Source organism: Heteronotia binoei, chromosome 14 (genome assembly GCF_032191835.1).
Source record: "Heteronotia binoei isolate CCM8104 ecotype False Entrance Well chromosome 14, APGP_CSIRO_Hbin_v1, whole genome shotgun sequence".
NCBI lineage: Eukaryota > Metazoa > Chordata > Lepidosauria > Squamata > Gekkonidae > Heteronotia > Heteronotia binoei.
Genome location: NC_083236.1, coordinates 11831129 through 11846468, shown reverse-complemented (window position 1 = coordinate 11846468; position 15340 = coordinate 11831129). Strand labels below are relative to the sequence as shown.

The following is a 15340-nucleotide window of genomic DNA, read 5'->3' as shown; positions in this document are numbered from 1 at the left end:
ACAGTGCATTTGCTCGTCTCAGAGGGATTCAGAGCTGCTCCGAATGCCTCCAAGGCAAGCAAACAAGCTGCGCTGTGCACCCCTCTTAAGGTGAGCAAACACACTGTACACCACCTCCACCTGGTCTGGGTAGGAATGGTGTGAGCAGAGATGGGGAGTGGGCATCCCCCACGGCCAGGTGGCACTCTAGGTGGCCGCTTACCTGACCTACTTCTGTACGCCGGCTCTGCTCACACAGTGGCCATCCACTTCCTCTGGATGGCCAACAACAGGGCATAAAGGCCAAGGCCTTCTCCTGATGTTGCCTCCTGGACCTGGGATTCGGAGGTTTAGTGCCTCTGAATGTGGAGTCTCCCCTCAGTCACCGTGGCTGATAGCCACTGATAGACTTATCCTGCATGGATCTCTCTAACCCCCTTTTAAAGCTGTTATGCCCTGTGGCCATCACGACATCCTCTGGCAGCAAATTCCGCATTTTAATCACTCTTTGTGTAAGACAGTAGTTCACTTTGTCCGTCCCGCATCCACTGGTTCTTACTCTGTGTAAGGTTGCCAGCTTGTCTTCTTCTCTAGCCGATTCCTTCTCTGTCGCGGCGCATGCCTCGGGCAGCCTGAGGCAGTGAAGTAGGCCTCGTGTTTAGAAGTTTTCAGGAAGTGCTGTAAGGCTGTTTTATTTGGGGAGTCTTCACTAGGGTTTTGCCTGCATGTATATTCTCAAGGAGAGAAATTCTCTTGGAATTATGTTGTAATTTCAGGGACTGCAAGCCATTTTGAGCCACGGTGGAAAGGCTGGGTATACATATTTAAATTAAATTCATATTTGAACTGGTAGCTGCCCTCCGAGACTTGGCAGGAAAAAACCTCTTCTCTTCCTCAATGCAACATTAGGCTTTACAGAACAAAAGACTATAAATTGCAGAAAGTCTCAGAACAACCAGCAAATTCCACAGAACAATCAGCACAGTCCACAACCATCTTCCTTATCTTCAAACCCCTTCCAACCCTCCCAGCAATTAACACGGAACAATGGGCACATTCAACAGCCAGTTTCCTTATCACTACCCTTCCAGGAAGCCCCACCAAACAATGGGCACATCCACAAACCAATTGCCCTTTCATCACACCCCCTCCAGCCTAGAAATAGCAGCTCTCCAGCAGCCCTGGCCCCACTCAATGCACAGCAGCCAAGAATGTCTGAGCGCCTGCTCCGGCTGCAACGCCACTGAGGATGTTCTCCGCAGCTGAGAACGAAACGTCTGGAAGGAAAACTTTCTCCAGTAGAACACGGCACTTGATCCCGAAAAATTCTACAAACCCTAATGATGTTACCAGCCGTGAAAACCTGAAATCTTTGATAAAAGGGGAAAAGGTGGTCTGGTTCAGGGGTGGCCAAACTGTGGCTCGGGACCCACATGCACTTCTTTCACACATTTTATGTGGTTCCTGGAGGTCAAGGAGAAACTTAATGCAGGCTTACTTTCAAGCAAGCATGCTTGGCCTCTGAATGCTGACCAATACGTAGGTGACTATTTCTGCCATGTGGGGAAGGAGGGGTAAATAGGCAGGCTTGAAAGCTCTTCACCACTACCACAGAGGTTGCCCGGAAACCTAGAGTGGGGAAAGAGAGTGCAAAAGCCAAGGGAGCCACTGGAAGGTAGGATGGAATTAAAGAGGGTGGTGAAGGGTTCTTCCTTAGTTACATAGCTCTCGTAGGAACTGTATTTACTAACCTTGGTGTGAAGGCAGAGAGAGATGCATAATGATACAAACGGTGGTCAGTGATGTATATGGAACATGTGTGTTTCCTTCTCCCACTGGTGCCAAAAAATAATTCCCTAACCTTTCCCTCTGCTGGTCTTATGGGGACTGTTATTCCCAGCTTTTTTTTTTTTAAAAGTCTCCTCCTAGCGAGGTTGTGTTATAAAGTGCATACGTGTGTTTTATCTTTTTGTGCAAAGAAAGTATTAAGAGTTTTAACAAAGACACGTTTGTAATATTTGTTCATGTCTTGTGGCTCTTGAATATCTGACATTTATTCTACGCGGCTCTTACATCAAGCAAGTTTGACCACCCCTAGTCTGGTTGCTAGGATTTGGAAGAAGGGAGGACATCAACAGGGCAGCTTTTGTAAAAGCAAATGAACTATACTTCAGCTTAAGCATAACACTGGAAACATGGTGCTCCTTGATTCTCAGAAGACTGATAGCCTTTGTTTTAGCCACGGGTTTGCTTGTTTTCTGCATTAAAGCAATATTAATAATGTCATTTTTAAAAGCTCTGTGCATTCTTATGCACTGCCAGAAGTAAAGACTTCGTTCAGAGATGTGAAGAAATGTGGCTTGAAATTGCCATTAGACAGAGGCCCAAGACCTCACCTCCAGGGTATACTTGGGCCCTCCTAAGGGCGTAGCTCTGCTGGGGATTATGCTGCTGATGTCCTGCAGAAACGGCTTAACAATGACCTTAATATGCTCAGCCTATGGCTGTGTGCACATTTTCAGCTGCAAGCCTTCTGTGGAGCTGCCCTCTCTGTATTTGCGACAAGTGCAAGATCTTCTCTGTGGAGTGGCGGGGGGAGGGGGGAGAATCCATTTCTATGCTTGGGGAAGGAGCCTTCGTGGCACAGTGCTGGTATCCATTGCCACGCCACATGGCCTTTTCTCAAAGGAGGCTTGTGTCCGGTGCCATCTGGTTAACCCTCCCCTCAGTCACAAAACCCTTTCCCCCTTCCTTACGGATTTTCAAAGTGTTAAAAAGATGGGCGGGCAAGAGTCCTTTAAAACAACAGCGTCTCTATGAACCTTGTAATGGGCAATTAGCAGGCAGACCCTCTGAGAAGAGAAGGAGAAGCCAGGCAGACAGCACACCTGCAGCCAGGGGGGAAGGCAGCGTTCGGCTGTCACCCTGGAGCCAGGTATGCATGTCAGCGGAGGAGCTCCAGGCAGGGAGATGCAGAGCTTATCTGTATGCAGTTTAAATTGCCTCGCATTGCTTGCTCCGGAGCTGTGCCCTAAAAAGCACAGTTCTGCATCTTCGCAGCAAAAACAGGCCATGACAGCTTCGGTTTCCAGCATCCCCAGGACTATCCTCCATGCCCAAGAATGGCATTGCACACATTACTTATTTTAAGGAGATGGCAAAGGAAATGCATAGCTGGATAAACATTCACATGGTACTTTGAAGAAAGAGGAAAAGGCAGCAAGGCTGAAGGGGTGGTACAGGGAGAGGCAAGGCTGTGAAGGGCCCATTCTATCCCCTTTGAGGATAGAAGGAACCCTATCATCCCAATTCCAAACCTAGGAGGAATGCTGTGTAGGTGAAGCATCTCGGTGTGACTTCTCAGTGGTTTCTGATGCATGTTTTCCTCTCTAAACAGAGCCTTTGTTTCCACTGTAACTGTCTCTCTGGTTCTGCGTCCATTTGACGTGTGTGCAAAGAGTCATATAACCAGTTAATAAAGCTGCGGCATTACACTGGGATTCTTACATAAAACACGCAGGGACAGTAATCGGGCCTTGGTGAGAGGAAAAGAGATCAAGGAAGCTGACTTTTGATCTCATACATGCCATCTGTTCGCTGAGCTGTTACGACCAAAGGGGCAGAATCACAGGAATTATGCAAGAGCAGTTTTCCAGTCAGCAGGCTGTAATCTTGCGGACGTTTGATTTATTTTGGGTCCTGAAATAGACGGTTAATTACGCTAACCTGACTTTTCCCTCAAACGCAGGTATGTGTTTTATGTGCCAAGAGAAAGAGGCTCTTGCTTTTAATAAAGACTAGGAGGCCAAAGAAATCGTGAAACTGCCAAAGTTCAGAACTGGAGTGTTGGGGAGAGGGGAGGACTGGAAATTGGTCTTACAGGCCAGGAGAAACACTTTCGCCTTTAATAAGTATTAATAGACGAACAAACCAGTGAGTGAGCCGAATTTGAGGGAGTTTGGAAATCAGTTTTCTAGTTCAGAAACCCCACTAGAAGTCAACCCCAGCTAAGTACTTCAGCCAGCCTTGAAAACTTGTAAGGGTCTTGCCTGGCATCAGGTTCCCATGCTGTTTGCCAGCCCTTCTCTCGGTCGGTCCTCCCCATTCCCAAAACTTGGACAGCACCTGAAGCTCTATAGAGAGCCTCATCTTGAAGGTGCAGATTCTCTCCTCCTTGCCAGACAGCATGGGAAATGTGGTTTCTTAACACCAGGGCTGGCTTGCCCACTAGGCAAACTAAGCATTTGCCTAGGGCGCCGGGAGGGCAGGGGTGCCAAATTTGGCCTCCCCCCCTCCCCTCTAGGCAAATGCCTAGTTTGCCTGCTCCCCAGCCTCCTCCTCCCTCCCTTCCCCACCAGATCTATTTCAATGCCTGGGAACAGGCAGTCGAGCACCGCGCTCCCGTGCTATATAAAGGCGCCCCCACCTGTAAAAACGTGCCAGAGGCTCCCAGCTCTTATGCTGACCCTCCGGCGTGCTCACTGTCAGTGTCGGGTTGAGGGGGCAGGCCAGTGCCGGCGGGAAGGACCAGTGAGTCACTGAAAGAGCAGCTGCCGCCGCTGCCTCCTCCCCACTTCTGGTTGGGGAGGAGGCAGCAGTGGCCACTGCTCTTTCAGCAGCTCGCTGGTCCTTCTCACCACTGCTGGCCTGCCCCCCCAACCCAGCACTGACAGTGAGCACACCAGAGGGTCGGCATAGCAGCCGGGAGCCTTTAGCGCAGCTTTACCCGCTGATCAGCTGATCGTGGGGGGACCTTTAAATAGCCTGGTAGCGCGGCACTCGACTGCCTGTTCCCGGGCATTGAAACAGACCTGGTGGGAGGGAGGGGGAGGAGGCACTGCAGAGGAGGATGGTGGGGCGCTGCGGAGCGGGCCAGCGGGCTGTGAGTCTGCCTAGGGCGCCATGCACCCTAGGGCCGGTCCTGCTTGACACCTTCCATTGAAAGAGTTGAGCCCCTTAGTATCTCTGAAGGCATTGAACATTGTGTGGGAGGGTCTGTGCCTTAAAGATGAGGCCACCAGTCCTCCCTCTTGCAGTCCCTGTTTGGGGAAAGGAAATCTCTTTGTACTGCTCTGTAATAGAAGTCTCAGCAAACCTCTGTGGTGACCCCAAGAACTCTCAGAAATGCCCTGCCATTCACTCAGTGGGTCAAGAAAAGATGGTCTGTCACCAGGGCCGGCGCTAAGGTATCTGCTGCTAGAGGCAAACCCCCGTGACATCATCATAAGGGGGACTAGAGAGCGGCGGGCAGCGCACAAGAGTACTGCCGCTTTCCCACTGCAATACACTCTTTGGAGGCTTCCAAGGAAGCCTCCAAAGAGCATAGTTTTCAAAAGACGACCAGCCGCTTTCAGGTTGAAAGAGGCCGAGCGGCACCTTCATGGAAAGGCGTCGCTTGGCCACTTTCAACCCGAAGGCGGCTGGCTGCCTCTAAAACACCACACTCGCAAGCGCCCGGCACGTTGTTTCTACTTATTGAGGCACTGGAAGATTTCTCTGACCCCTCAGGAAGCAGAAACGAGGCGGCACTTTCAGTCCCAGGCTGTCGAGAGTGCCCAGGACTGAAAGTTAAGCCTCGTGTTGTTTCTGCTTGCTGAGGGTTTGGAAGATTTCTCCAATCCCTCAGGAAGCAGAAACAACGCACCCCTGAAGAGCCGACGCCCTAGGCAGCTGCTGAATGTTGCCTAGTGGACGTGCCGGCTCTGTCTGTCACACACCAAACATTCAAGATGGCGTCACTACTCAGTCTCAATAAGGGAGTCTTGAGGGCTTCTGATCCCACCTCACTGCCCAAAGACTGGAGGACAGGGGTGTGTGTGGCTCAGCAGTGTCTCTCCACATGTGGAAGGTGAATTCAAATGAAGGTCTCATATTTGTACAAGGAAGGAGGCACTGTTCGAATATGTGGCGACTTTCCTTCCACTTACCCTTCCAATAGGATATAGCTGGTCAAGTGAATATGAAATTTATTCACTTGCAATTATGGCCACTTCACAGGAATATATGAAAAGTGTTACTTTGAGTCTTCATCTAGTGTCACTGAGAAAGTGGCTAAGTTTCTTTACACTGTTTTAAAGGGACGCCAAGGGATCTCATAGAAAGAGTTTATGTTTATGCTTACTCTGATGTATATGTACACAGTCGTTCCATTTTACCTTTTATAACTAATTTGCTCTGATATATATTTATGCCAATAAAGGCTAACTTGACTTGACCTGAAAAGAGGATGAGGAACTGTTAACAAACACTCTTTGAGTGTGATCTGTCAACCAGCTACAGATCCACTGAACAATAATAGGCTCCAAATAGGAGAGCCGGTTTGGTGTAGTGGTTAAGTGTGCGGGCTCTTATCTGGGAGAACCGGGTTTGATTCCCCACTCCTTCACTTGCACCTGCTGGAATGGCCTTGGGTCAGCCATAGCTCTGGCAGAGGTTGTCCTTGAAAGGGCAGCTGCTGGGAGAGCCCTCTCCAGCCCCACCCACCTCACAGGGTGTCTGTTGTGGGGGAGGAAGGGAAAGGAGATTGTGAGCCGCTCTGAGACTCTTCGGAGTGGAGGGCGGGATATAAATCCAATATCATCATCATCATCATCAAACCAAATTTCACCAGTTTGTCAACAAGAATATTATGGAGGGATGGTGGCTCAGTGGTAGAGCATCTGCTTGGGAAAGCAGAAGGTCCCAGGTTCAATCCCTGGCATCTCCAAAAAAGGGTCCAGGCAAATAGGTGTGAAAAACCTCAGCTTGAGACCCTGGAGAGCCGCTGCCAGTCTGAGAAGACAATACTGACTTTGATGGACCAAGGGTCTGATTCAGTATAAGGCAGCTTCATATGTTCATATGTTCATATGTAGAACCTTAACAAAAGCCTTACTGAAATCAAGATAAATGATGTCTACAACATTCCCGTGATCCAGCAAGGTAGTCACTTTCTGGCTGTTAGTAATCACAGCCATCCTTTCTAAATGTTCCAGGGCTGACTGTTTGGTGATTTGTTCTAAAACTTTTCCAGGAATAGACATCAAGCTGACGGGTGGGTAGTTACCCGGATCCTTCTTTTTTTTCCCTTCTTGAAGTTGGGGACAACATTTGCCCACCTCCAGTCTTCTGGGGCCTCACCTGTTCTTCAAGAATTCTCAGAAATAATGAACAGAGGCTCAGAAATTATATCTGCTAGTTCTTTTAGTACTCTTGGATGCAGTTCATCCGCCCCCAAGGACTTAGTTCTATTTAAAGAAACTAGGTGTTTATGGACTACCCCTGTGCTGAAGCTAAGCTTCAGCTCCCTTCCCTCACATGTGTTCTGTATTTGCCACATTGAGCACCTTTTCCCTCACAAGAGGAAAAGCAGGAATTGAGCAGTTCTTCCCTCTCTTCATCACCCGTTACAATTTCACTTTCCTGTCCCCACAATGGGCCTACCATGTCCTTACTCTTTTTCCAACTTTGAACACAAGAAAAGAACCATTTTTGTTGTTTTTAGCATCTCTCACTAGCCTAAGCTCATAGTGAACTTTAGCTTTTCTAACTTTCTCTCAACAAGCATTGGGTTTTTTTGTTTTTATTCATCCTTAGTTATAAGGCCTTGGTCTCAAGTCCTTAGAAAGCTGTTTATGGAGCCCCCTCGGCTTCCTTGGGCTCCTCCCCTTTTCCCTTCTCATAGGTCGTTTTCGCACTCACCTCCAGCGACCCCCCTCTTCACCGTGCAGGATCTGCGCGGATTTCGCACTAAATGCCACGGAGCAGCCTTTTGCGCCGGAAACTCCCGTCGCAAAAGCCGCTCAAACGTAAACCGCCAAAAAGCAGTTTCCGTTTGCGCGGCGTTTGCGACGGGAGTTTCCGGCGCAAAAGGCTGCTCTGCGGCATTTAGTGCGAAATCCGCGCAGATCCTACGCGGTGAAGAGGGGGGTCGCGCCGGCTGGAGGTGAGTGCGAAAACGACCATAGGAATCATTCATGATTGTGCCTTCAATAGGCAACAGAATCAAATGGAAACCACACCTACTCAGCAGAAACCACACTTACATTAACTGCTCTCCCACATGCACACCCTTCTCAAACACTCTCCTCCCACACAGTGACCTCAGCTAAATCTCCTCAGCAGTTAAGGGAAAGGCAAAGAAAAAACATTCACCCTTCAGCAGCTCTCTATCCTGCTGCTTCTCAAAGCCCAGATGAGTTAGTCCAACCCCCTGCTCATCAGGATCAACCTAGACTCCTAGAGCATCCCTGATAAGTGTTTGTCCAGCCGTTGCTTAAAGACTGCCAGTGGCAGGTGGGGGTGGGAAAGACTCAGCTTGAGATGGATTGATCCAGTCAAGGAAGCCACAGCCCTCAGTTTGCAAGACTGGTAATTTTGGACGACATTAATTCAAAGGGTCACCATAAGTTGGAAGGGACTTTACTGCACTTCACATTCAGTGTGGGGTGGCCATCCTACCTTCCTCTGTTCTGTTGGTTTAAAGAAGTCGGATTCCAAAACCTGTTTTGCGCACACTGCTCTGGCATGAGTTCCCTGGCCTAACTTGTGCATAATTTCTTTTTTCCATATTACTTTATCCCCCCCCCCTTTATCTGTATCTATGAAGAAAACCATTTTGTTTATTGCAATGTTTGGGATACATTTTTAATGCAGCCTTTTCCTGTCGTTTAGCTTGCATGCATCTTAATCTTTTAAGCTTTGATGTTACCAACTAGAAGTCACTCAGATTGCTGACTAAAAGTAATTCCAATTGGCCTGGCCCTGGACCTCTGTTAAGATGATTGTTCATATGAGATTCCACCCTTGTAAATGGCTTTGGACGTGTGTGTGTGTGTGTGTGTATGTGTTTGTAACACATTTGGAACAATCGTCTATATAGCCTCTGGTGTGGTAGGAGATGTTGCTACAGATGCTGATTTTTTTTCCGAGATAAACAATTTTATTAGTAACATATGGTAGCAAAACTATATCTACAACTTATAAAGACTTAAAGAAAAAGAAAAAAAAATCTACCCCATATCTTACTTTTCCCCCACCCCTCCCCCCGTTACTTGACCCCCGCCAGTGTTATTTACTTTAAAGAAACAAATATTAAAGGTACCCTTAACTATTAAAAAAAAACCCTAAAAATTATATTCTTATTTTTTAAAAAACTTAATCATTATCAAAGATTGTCCACCGTCCTTCTATTTTCCACTCTTTTTCTACGTATCTTCTGAACTTCTTCCACTCCAATTTAAAGAGTTCCAAATCATAGTCTCTTAATTTTCTTGTTAATTTGTCCATTTCACTCCATGACATAACTTTTATAATCCAGTCCCATTTCTCTGGTATTTTTTCTTGCTTCCACAGCTGCGCAGATGCTGATTTTTTTTCCCCTAGTAAAAGACATGATAACTGGAGCCTTGCACCAGGCTGTGTTTTCAGAGACACCAGGCCGGCACCTGTGGTCAACCACAGCCCACTGGAGTTAGCGGAGTAACAGAATGTCATCAACCAAAGACCTTTCCCTGATATATGCACACAAACAACGCGTGCAACAGTGATCTGGTCATGTGCCCTTCACTAACTGCTTTAAAAAAAAAAATGGTGAAAGTGAAAGAATGTTCAAACATCCAAAATGGCTTCAGATCAAGAGAAGGTGGTCCAGACGGGCAGAATGTGGGTTGAAGCCACAAACAACCATAAGATACCCAATTTTCCTGGTGTTGGAAAAACCGTGGTGGAAGAGGGCTGATTGCGGGAGGCCAACGAGTGTGGGGTGGGATACAGATGTTGCTCTCCAATCGTGCATTTTAGATAAGTTGGGGAGTAGTGATGTCACCAGCTCAAAAAGCCCATCTGGGGTTACCAGCTTCAAGGCCTGGACTTCTCCCAGAATTATGGCTGCGCTCTAGTCTACAAGATCGCCTGGAGGACAGGTTGTTTTCTGGGAAGGGAGTGTTGGGGGTAGGCAAAAAGTGCCCGGGCGGCCTCCACCACAAATGTTAGGACCCTTCCTGGGCCAGACTCAGACTCTTCCAAGGAGGATCTAATGACCGTCCCAGGGGAAGATAGGAGGGCTCAGATACCCAGCATCATTGGGCTGGCCCCAGAGGTCCTGGACTCTCAGGCTTTGGCAGAGGGGCTGCTCCTGAAGCCTCAGCTCAAGAAGATGCTGCCATCTTGCCAGATCCTGGGCAGCTTTAGGACAAAACCTGGACCACCAGCCTGCTAGTTTCCTACCCAGCAGGAGCAGGGAAACTGTGGGCCCATTTAGAGGGATCTGAATGCCAGAGAAGTCTCAGGTTTGCAGCTCCAGCTCCTGCCACTGAGCCATATCAATGCTCTGGTCTGTTTCTTCACAGGGCTTGGGCCTCAATCAAGCCCTAACTGAGGGGTGCCGAACTCATTTGTTATGAGGGTCGGATCTAACATAAATGAGACCTTGAGGGGCCGTGCCATGTCGGGTTGGGCCATGTGTGTACCTATTTAAGATCAGGTAGCAGAGATGTGAATTTTATAAAGAACACAGACAAACACAAATATATATATATTTAAAACTTAAATGCTTAAAACGTGATTGAGAGAGCCCAGCAAACCAAGCTATTCCTCCCCCCTTCCTCCCCAAAAGAGGAGCCTCAGCCAATGGAGAAAACAGAGGTTTTGCTCTGTAGCTCCTGTGCAATTGAGCAAGCCTGTCAAAGCAAGCTGTTATGCAGAAGGAAGCAAGAGAGAGGGAGAAGGAAGCAAATGACAGCCAGTTGCTTCGGAGGCCTGATAGGAGCCCTCCAGGGGCCTGATTTGGCCCCTGAACTGCAAGTTTGACACCCCTGCCCTAACTGGAGAAAGCCCAGGAACAGGTAGGGCTAGTTTCTTGATCAGGGTATTTAAGCCCTAGGCTGAATAGCAGGCTTTGCTAGATCCATCCACCTGTTCGTTGGGGCCAGTGTGCCCCTGCGAAATCTGCAAACCCAGACATAGTGAGCCCTGGACTGTGACTTAGACCTTCACCTTGACCTGAAGGGCAGGCCCCAGTGGCCCTGTGAACCCTTGTTCTGGAGGGGTTCACAGCCAGCTCCAGGATTCAGCCACTAGAGAGCCAGTTTGGTGTAGTGTTTAAGTGTGTGGACTATTATCTGGGAGAACCAGGTTTGATTCCCCACTCCTCCACATGCACCTGCCGATGTGACCTTCCTTGAGTCAGTCACAAGTTCTCACAGAGCTGTTCCTCTCAAGAGCAGTTTCTGTCAGAGCTCTCTCAACTCCAGCTAACTCACAGGGTGTCTATTGTGGGAAGGGGAAGGAGATTGTAAACCGCTCTGAGACTCCTTGGGGTAGTAAAGGGTGGGGTATAAATCCAATCTCTCCTTCTAAGACACAACAACCAGGACCCCCACTTGCACTTCCTTTCGTTCCCACCCATGTGCCCCACCCGCCTAGGTGTCCTTCCCCTGCTTGGGAATCTTCTTACCACCTGTGCTCACAGCCACATACATTTCCAGTGCACACTTTCCCCAGTGGTGCGCTGGAGCACAGGTGGTAGGTTGGGCAGGGGAACTGTGTGCATAGTTCCCTCTAAGCTGTGCTGGGTGTAGTGATGCACAAAAGTTTAACAGCCACCTCAGAAATTTCTGCTTCAGCTCACATCCTCCAGGGAGAGCCAGTTTGGTGTAGTGGTTAAGTGTGCGGACTCTTATCTGGGAGAACCTGGTTTGATTCCCCACTCTTCCACTTGCACCAGCTGGAATGGCCTTGGGACAGCCATAGTTATCACAGAGCTTGTCCTTGAAAGGGCAGCTGCTGGGAGAGCCCTCTCCAGCCCCACCCACCTCACAGGGTGTCTGTTGTGGGGGAGGAAGGGGAAGGAGATTGTGAGCCGCTCTGAGACTCTTCAGAGTGGAGGGCGGGATAGAAATCCAATATCTTCTTCTGTCTTCTTCATTGGAAACAATGGAGGATGGAAGCACCTCCTTCTGGGGCCCCCTGGCCCACTCCTTTTGAAACTTGGGGAGGTTTGCTGTGCTGCAAATTTGGTGCCTCAAAAAGTCGCCTCCCCAAAGCTTGAGATACTCTCCGATTGAATCTTCATGATGCCTATAGGACCGTAATAGGCAACAGTGGAGGTGGGGGGAAAGGGGCTTTTTTTTGCACACCCCTGTTATGCTTTTCAGTATAATTTGTACACTGCCTTGAAGAGAAAAGTGGGATATAAATATCTGAATAAATAAGTAGTTTGGGCAGGTTGATAACATTGAAGCCACTTCCTGTTTGTTAGGTCAGTCTGACTTCTGACAGTGAGGGTGTTTTCGCACTTACCTTACGCCGGAGCGACGTCCCTCTTCACCGCGCAGCGTCTGCACGGATTTCGCACTAATTGCTCCACAGAACCTGGAAGAGCCGCAAAGTCCCACGGCTTTTGCGTCGCAAATATAAACCGCCAAAAACCAGTTTACATTTGCAACGCAAAAGCCGTGGGACTTTGCGGCTCTTCCGGGTTCTGCGGAGCAGTTGGTGCGAAATCCGCGCAGACGTTGCGCGGTGAAGAGGGACGTCGCTCCGGCGTAAGGTAAGTGCGAAAACACCCTGAGTCTCCTTGGTTATACTTGAACTTTTAATGCTGGTTGTCATATTTCAGTTAAAAAACAAACAAACCAAAGTAGACTGCAAAAGCCTCCCCCCCCCTCCCCCAATGAGTGCTGGGAACATTTTCTAAGGCTCAGCACAAGGTGAGAGTCCAAGGCAAGAGCTACTAATGGAGTGGGCTGAGGCAGGTAGACATGTTCTCCAAAGAACAGATTTACCAGAATACTGAAAAGGGGTGGGTGAAATTTGACTTGATTCTGTTTTCTCTTATAATGTTTAAATTATTCTTAAAATATAGTTTAAATATAATTTAAAAGATTTTTTTATATTTTACAGGGTTATGGAGGTAATCTTAAAAACTAGTTTATATGATACTCGGTGTAGACTTGCTCACAACTTTAACGCTACTTGCTTATTTGCTCACAGGGTAGAATTTCTGCTCACAACACTGTGGAGCTTAGAGAGAACATGGTGTGTGTGTGTGTGTGTGTGTGTGTGTGTGTCTCCTTAAGCTCTGTAGCTGCTCGCCACTGGGATGTACTGAGACTGGTCCTGTTGGAGGAGGTGGCAGCTTCAAAGAGGAGACTGCATGGCATCATATACTCCCTGAGCTCCTTCTCTTCCACCACCCAGATCTCCAGCAACTTTACAAACAGGAGTTGTCAGCCCTAAAGGAGACCAAGACTTAGAAGTGTTCTGATCACATGATGGAAGACAGGAAAAAGCAATTCCTCTGAAAGTTCCCCCAGCAAGTCGCTAGTTCTCTAGTTATATTCTCACCGTTCAAATCCACGGTTGTGGTCACCCGTGCACCAGAAATGGCCGTTCTTCTCTTTCTGGCAATATTCATATCCTTTAGTCTACTCAGAGAACTCAGAAGGGGCAAAGGAGTTTTTCATTTCATGCCTACAGTGAGAACTGCGTGTGTCCCCCTCCCCCCGTTTCTCCCCCCTCAGAGAATTCAGGGGGACTGTCAGTCGGTTGCTCCTGGTTTGAAGACATTCAGAAGGAGCAAGAGATACTCTTGATGCTGTTGCGTTTTTCCAAAACCAGGCTGTTCCTCTCCCTTTCCTGAGTTCTGTTCATGTGCCAGAGGGCTTAAGGTGAAAGGGGGTCATTGACCACAGCTAATGCCTGGGTACCAATGCCGGCTGTGGACCCCGATAGAAATCATGATTTGCTGTGGAATCTGTACAGCTGTCATGGTGAGCTGGGGCCTGCTTGTATAGTATATTCTAGTATATCGACTAGAATCATTTCTAGTGTGCCTTGCAAGGAGGGGGGGGGGGAGAGAGAGAGAGAGAGAGATTTTGGGTGCCAAAAGTTCACAACGGCTAGTTACAGACGGGCAGTTTAAGCTGTCCCGGAGACGGCAGGTGAGCGGATCTAAAATGTGGTCAGTAGCCACATTTTTATATTTTGATAAACTGTCAAGGTCCTTTCTCAGTTCAGATCTCCACAGGCAGTGAATAACATGGCCACATTCTGACTAAAGATGAGTTGACTTCCTCTCAGACCTGGTGGCAGTCCTGCCAACAAAAATGCCTGGGAAAGAAGTGGGTTTTCTATTTGTTTTGTTTGTTTTCTACCAAATTAAGTTCATCTCGGTTGTATGGGCAACCCCTTGTATCAGTTGCTCCCTGTTCTTCTGTTGACAAGTGGAGCACCAAGATTGTATAAGAATGATCCCTGACATTGAAGATCCCCTGCCCAGCTGTGCCTGTGTGATCGATCCACTGGTGGTAAACAGCATCTGAGGAGAGGAGGGCGCTGCCGGCAGGTTGATATGTCCCAATGGATTGTCAAAAGGTTTAATACTGTCCCTGCTTTCCTAGTCAGGAGCCTTCAAAATCCAAACATGTCTCTTCAGCATAACAGGTACCCTTGGTAGGTAAACAGAGCTGATTACAGGAGGTAGCGTAACAGGTTGGATCCAGTGAATGGAAGAAGTTCACTGATGCCCTTCTCTCCCTCTTCTGCTTGTTCTGAAAAACTATCAAGGGAACTAGAGCATGGAGGGCTGGAAGGGGAAGGGGGACTTGTAAAAACTGCGCCTTGCACATGTATGCTCTTGTGTGAGCTTGTAGTCCATTTGTGGAAGAGCCCTAAAGAGGGGAAGGAGAGCTTTCTGCCATTTCCTTTTGACACACAGCCCCCTTCCCTGCATTCTGTCCTGATCATCCAGTGACTCAGACTCAGGGGGCTGCAGGGAATGGGGGATGGGAGAGAGATGTGTCCCATTAACTTCTCTCGTGTTTTAACAATTTATTGATAACATATGGTTACAAAACTTAATTGTAAATTTTCAGTACTAACCCATATGATATTTCAATCCCCCCTCCCTCCAATGTTGACTTCCCCGGAGTTACAGATTTAAGTTCAATCCTAAAGGTACTACTAACCGATCAAAGTTCAATATATTTTTTTCTCTCATTAATACTAAAAGATTGTCCAGTGTCTTTTCACCTTCCACTCTTTCTCCATATATCCTTTAAATTTCTTCCACTCCTTTTTGAATATATCTAAATCATAGTCTCTTAGAGTTCTAGTAAGTTTGTCCATCTCACTCCACGATAAAACTTTCATAATCCAATCCCATTTCTCTGGTATTTTTTCTTGTTTCCACAGCTGTGCATATAATGTCCTAGCAGCTGAGAGCAAGTACCAAATTAAAGTCCTATCCTCCTTTGGAAATGTTTCTAATTGTAATCCAAGCAAAAAAGTCTCTGCAGTTTTCTTGAAATTGTACCCCAAAATTTTGGAATCCATTAACTTCTCTCATTTATGGTCCTTAGGATATGTCTTAACGTACCTT

General features: G+C 47.8%; 1 protein-coding gene across 2 annotated transcripts in view; it reads left to right on the top strand.

The window, feature by feature from the left end:
• Nucleotides 1-15340, top strand: part of LOC132582502 (sodium/potassium/calcium exchanger 3) — an 85494-nt gene that overhangs the window by 25238 nt on the left and 44916 nt on the right. The gene's annotated exons all lie outside the window — the stretch shown is intronic.